Genomic DNA, 5,820 nt, shown 5'->3' on the forward strand with positions numbered 1-5,820 from the left:
CCATTTCCTGTCTGTCCAGCTGCCTTACAATCTTTGGATTCCAAGACCTGGACTGCATGCACAGCATGAGATTACCTTAATTCACGCTGCTCCCAAGTACACCTTGCGAAGCTCTGTTTAAACTGAAAGGTAAGAGAGTGCTGCCTGAGTTAATTCCAACTAGGTCTCCAGCTGACCCCTTAATGCTGCAGTTTAATGTGACACAGGCTTCTCTGCAAAGCAAATGGCTGGGCTTAAATAATGTAAAACTTTCTATTTTCTGACTCTGGTTCCAACCTGGCTCCCGCAGGAGGGCTCTGCCCATTCATCACTCTCCTGCCAGGAATATTAATAGCCACAGGGGGTTAGTGAGGGCCTGTTCTGTGTGAGGAGCTATTCTAGGAACTTGACATTTATTAACTCACTAACTCCATTAGCCAGGGACAGTTATCGTTCCCATTTTAAAGATGAGGCAAGTAAAGCACGGAGAGGCTAGCACCCAGGGTCGCATGGCCGGTAAATCACAGGGCAGGGCTTTCGAACCCTTAATGGGAACATGGCCTCCCTAGAGAAAAGCTTCCAGACCTACATCTTTCCAGTCACAGGCTCTAACAAAACAAAACAAAACAAAACAAAACAAAACAAAACAAAAACCAAACACCAGATATATGGATTGCAAGTCAGTAATTTTCGCTGTGGATTGAAGACACTGAAAGCTTCCTCTAGAACAACATGAGAATTTAAGAATCTCAAAGAATCTCCAGGTAGCTGGGTTTTGAAATATGACTGCAGGCCAGGAAAAAACCTGAGGCTGGCACCAGCTGGGCAGTCCAAGCTACCCAGTGGGGAGATGCCAGGAGAGAAGGAAGGAGGAGACGGGGAGTGGAGAACCCCTTCTGGAACCTCTGTCCCAGGGTTTGGTGCAGGGGAGAGAGCTCGTTCAGTTCTTCCATGAGGAGCATCCTGGGAAACCCATCAGTGGGTACAGGGGGTTCGGTGGGAAGCTGATCTCACCCGCCACTTATCAGCCCAGCTTATCAGGGGGAACAGGAACCAGTTTTGTACAAAATGGCAAATGTTGCACTGTTAGCCACATGGCCTTGGACCTGGAATCCAGGTGGGCCCTGGGGGCTACACTCAGCATGCTGGTGTCTGCCTGGTTGGCAGCGCACGGGTCCGTGTGAGTCCATGTGCAGTTTCCTGCCCACCCTGGCCCTGGGTAGTACCTGGTTGCTAGGCCATCAGTGATGCTCCCAGCAGGAAAAAGCCCTATAGACAGGACAAAGTAGGCATACTTAGGCCATGGGAGCCGGTAAAAGGTCAAGCAGACAAGCCAGTGCAGCCACCAACCAGGGACTTCTCCAGGCTTTGGAGGGTAAACTGGGTCTAAGGCCCTGGGCCTGGGAGCTCAGCCTCAGGATTCTTCTAACCACGCCCATCTCCCCCCAGCTCGTTCTAGCCACGCCCACCCACAAGAGCATTCTAGCTATGCCCAGGCTTAGGCTTACTTGGCCACGCCCACTTCCCCAAGCTCCTTCCAGCCACGCCTACTGCCCCTGAGAGCTGTGCTGTACCATCTCTCTGTTGGTGGTCCCAGCCTTCTGTCTCCAGCCAGCACCTCCCTTCTCAACTCCTAATGGAACACACAACTGCCCACCTGACATCCTCATTTGGGTATTTCACGAGTATCCCAGATTTCACTCTGATCACCTCTGCACCAGACCTTCTCTTCACCTCTGCTAATGCCAACTCCATCCTCCCAGGTACTCAGGCCAGCGACTCTTGAAGTTATCCTTGATTTCTTTTTGTTTTTCACCCCTCACACCAGCATGTTCTGTATTAGGTTGTCTGCTCACAACATACAGTCCTCACTCCTGGGCCTGTGTCTTGATCAAGATCCCTGCTTCCCACCTGGACCTTTGCCTTGGCCTCTGCACAGCTTCCTGGACTCTCCCCTGACTTCCCACTTGGCAGGGCATCCCCTGGCTGCTGAGTGAGCCTTGCCATGGGAGTCAGGCCATGGCCCTCCTCTGCTCAGAGCCCTCCAAGAGCCCGCCTTAACCAGAGCACGGGCCCTCTGGCCTGGCCTTGGGGCTCCTCTGTCCTCCTGTGCTGTTGCACTCCCCTCCCCCTCCAGCCACCCCCGGCCCCTTGCCCATCCCAGCGGGCCCTCGTCCTTCCTCAAAGCACGCTTCCCAGATATCTGAATGTCTCCTTCCTTGCCTCCAAATTCTTCCAATCGCCACTCTCCCCGGGGGGCCTACTTGGGTCACTCTATTGATAACAACCGCCCCAACCCAGGCTCATGACATCCCTCCCTCCCTTTCCTGATTCCTTTCCTCCGTAACAGTTTCCCCTTCTATGCATTCACTATCTGCTCCCTTCCCCGGGAGGCAGGGGCCACGGATGCAGGATCTTCACCCACATTGGCTGCTGCTGTATCTGGGCACCAGCCACCAGTAGGTGCTGATGCTGGTTTGTTACCCAAAACCCCACCTATCTGCAGCATAAAGAACGAAAGCCCTCTTCAAACAGAGGAGATGCTCACTATTAGGATTTATAATCCTTAAACCGAAGACCTTCAGCTGTCTGGCCTCCCGTGTTGCCCACATCCCCAGGGAGCTCACTCAGGCCCGGCTCTCTGGATCTCAGCCATCAAGGGAGGGAGGAAGGTGGTCTCTGGGGACATCTGAGCTGTGGGACAGAGACTTTGTCCTCTTCTTGCTGGGACTCTAGGGAAGCCTGGGGACCAGGAGCTGCCCCAGAGGCAGTCAGGTAACAGGAATGGTTGGAGGTTTGCTAACCACAGGCTGGCCAGTGACAGGCTGAGGCACGAAGTTCAGGCAGGCAGACAAGGAGCCCGTGGCCTCACCAAGACACAGAGCAGGTGGGACCCCCCAGTGCTATGTGAGTCTCTTCACCAAACTGCAAGCTTCTGGAGGTCAGGGCCTGGCTTTGGCCCGTCTCCTCTGCCCAGTGGCTGCCTCAGAACTTGGTACACAGTAGGTATTCGTCAGAAGCTCATGAGGTGAGCTAAGCAGTCACCAAATGACCTCTGGGGTCACTGCCTTTGTTTGCACATTCTTAGCATGGGCAAAACCCCTGGAGGGGTGCACGTGCGGAAGACGTGGTTCCCCCCCGGTTTTGCCTCCCGGTTGGTTTCTTGGGATCAACCAGTTTCCTTTGAGGTAAGACATCTGTGTCTGCTCTACGACGTTTCCGAGTGGCCTCTGCTCTCCACCCACCCTGGGTTAACCCCGGGGCATACCCCAAAAACCAGAAAAACAGTGGAGCCCTCCTGAGCCCCGAGAGACAGAATGACATTGCTACAAGTCCTTTTGAAAAGAGAAAGGAGCCTGGAAGCTCAGACTATAAAGAATCATCTCCTACATTTCCCTCCTTCTGCTCATCATAGAGGACATGAGGGAAAGGGCGGGATTCACCCGGTTTCCCTACACCCATCCCCGAATGGTTGCATCTTCTCTTCCACCCGTGGGAGCACTGCCTCCTTCACAGCTCCCTTGTCGCTTTCCTTCTCCACGATGGTTTGCCGCTTTGAGGGCATAAGAATCAGGTGTGATTCCTGAAGCCTGGGACATTTTCCACCAGTGGGCTCACGCTTTTGCAGGGGACCAAAACTGTGCCCTGCCTGTTCTGCATAAACCAGGATAACCCCCAAGTCCCTCCCAGCCTTTCAGATCTCCTATCCTTGAGTTCTCCACACAACTTTCACCACCAAAGGGAGGCCGCCAACCACACCAAGAGACCCGTCCCCAGCTCGGAATCCCCGAAACCCCCCAGAGCGGGGATGAACGGCTCCATGTCGCGTGACAGCTAGTTCGCTTGAGGATCAGTGGAAAACTCAGCGACACTTGGAGTAAAGAAGTTGGAAAGAATGTCGGTCTTCACTGGGATTTAATAGGACAGATTTCTGGCTCTGAACTTGGACAAGATTAACTCTTCGTTTTGAAGGAAAAAGAGGAGGAAAAAAAAAAAAACCCACCTCTTTGAGATCACAGTTTGGTGGAAAAATGTGCAGCTTTGAAAGTGTCGCAGGCCGTCAGATTTGCACGTTCCCTTTTTCCGGGGCTGCATATTTTCTGCGTCTGACAATATGTTTGTTACCCGTCCTCTGTGCCAGGGACACATACAGTAAATTGTCAGCTCGAACCATGTAATCTCTTAACCAGAAGGCTCCAACATCTGCTGGCCAGTTGTCGCATGGTTGGATCATTAACATGGCTTCTAATTTTACCCTTTGAATTTAACATAAAAGTTTTAATGAGCGTATGTAATTCATACTTTCCAACTTCAGAGAGTCCTGAAAGAGAAACCTATGCTTTTATAATCCAAGCCTCTGACGTAGCCGGTTTTATTTTTAAATCCTGCTCTCCCCCCCAACCCCGCCCGTGCACAAATGCATTATAAAAGAGACCACTTGGACATCATCTCCCTTTCCAAGAGAGGCATTCAAATATTTGTCTAGGTTTTTGGTGAAGAGCCCCTTTCAAGTTTGGGCTCAGATGATAGGGCAGACGTGCGCATTCTACATTTCATCCTGAGAATCGTGTTGTGAGCCCCCATTCATCCGTCTATAAAAACAAATTGAAAATTGGCATGAGCAAGACGACCCCTGAGTCATGTTGAGAGAATTCAAAGTTTTAAAACTTGCCGTCGCTCTCATGCCTGTTTCTACTGAAACGAGCTGGGGTTAGTAATGGGTTCTTCCTGCCAGCTTAGTTCACTTTTCCCGTTGCCTCCTCTCTGGGTATGCCCTCAGACTCCAGCCTAGAAAGTGACTGCGTTGGATTAAATGCAATTTGGAGTGACCTCTTTATTCAGAGACTTGCCTCCATTAATATGTTTTGGGCTATTTTTTTAGGAACAAACTCCAAGAGACAAGAGCAGAAATGTTCAAAGCCAATAGAGAGAAACCGTCCCTTGAACACCGACTAGAGCTGTGGTTCTCATTTACCAGCTCCCGGTCAGTTTCAAAAGGAATCCCCCGTTTGAGTATTTGCCTCCTGTTCGGGGTCTTCTGTACTGAAAGCTTAATGAAGCTTTAAAGCAAAAGTCCCAGAACGAAGTTTGTTAGTATGGCTTATTAACTCCTGCTGCAAGTTCTGCTGATGTTCTACAGACACAGATCCTTCTCTGCCAAGTCCATTTTATCCGCTCCCGCCCAGGAGAAGGGGACAGCAACGCCAGTGGTGGATGGCCAGAGTTAACACAGCAAACTCCCTCTGTTTGTTGCAGGAGATTAAGGGGCAACTTCCCTTTAATTCTCTCAGGTTTATGCACGTTCAGAAGTAGAATCCCACCACAGCATTTTGTATGGAGAACCACATCTCAAATACGCAACATTGATTCAAACACGTGAGGCTGATGAGCTTGACCCAAGTCGAGATAAGATTCCTCCATTCCTCGGGAGCTATGTATTGAGTTCTGTTTTACGCTGGGCAGTTTCTGAGCCCCAGGAACATAGTGGTGAAGCAGAACAAAAACCTTACATTCTAGCACGGGACGAAAAATGATCAACCCGTAAACGATTTGCCTATGGCAGTGAAATTTTTCTATTGATGAGCTGAAGAAAATGTCTAGATTCTCTGGGGACTAGCGAATTGCTGTTTTTCTAGAATTCTTGGGAAAATTTGCCTGTAAAACACATTTCAACAGCTAGCGGCCTGCACTGGGGCTGATAAAGGGGCGGTGGCCCCGGCAGTAGGGTTGGATGGCAGTGGGGATCGATCTAGAAAGAATCTAGTCCAAGGATTTGGACTAGACAGGCTTGCAGTCATGGCACACGTGGGAGGGACCAATACCACCTGTGTCGTCTCACAT

Source organism: Lutra lutra, chromosome 8, assembly GCF_902655055.1.
Source record: "Lutra lutra chromosome 8, mLutLut1.2, whole genome shotgun sequence".
In the NCBI taxonomy this organism is placed as follows: domain Eukaryota; kingdom Metazoa; phylum Chordata; class Mammalia; order Carnivora; family Mustelidae; genus Lutra; species Lutra lutra.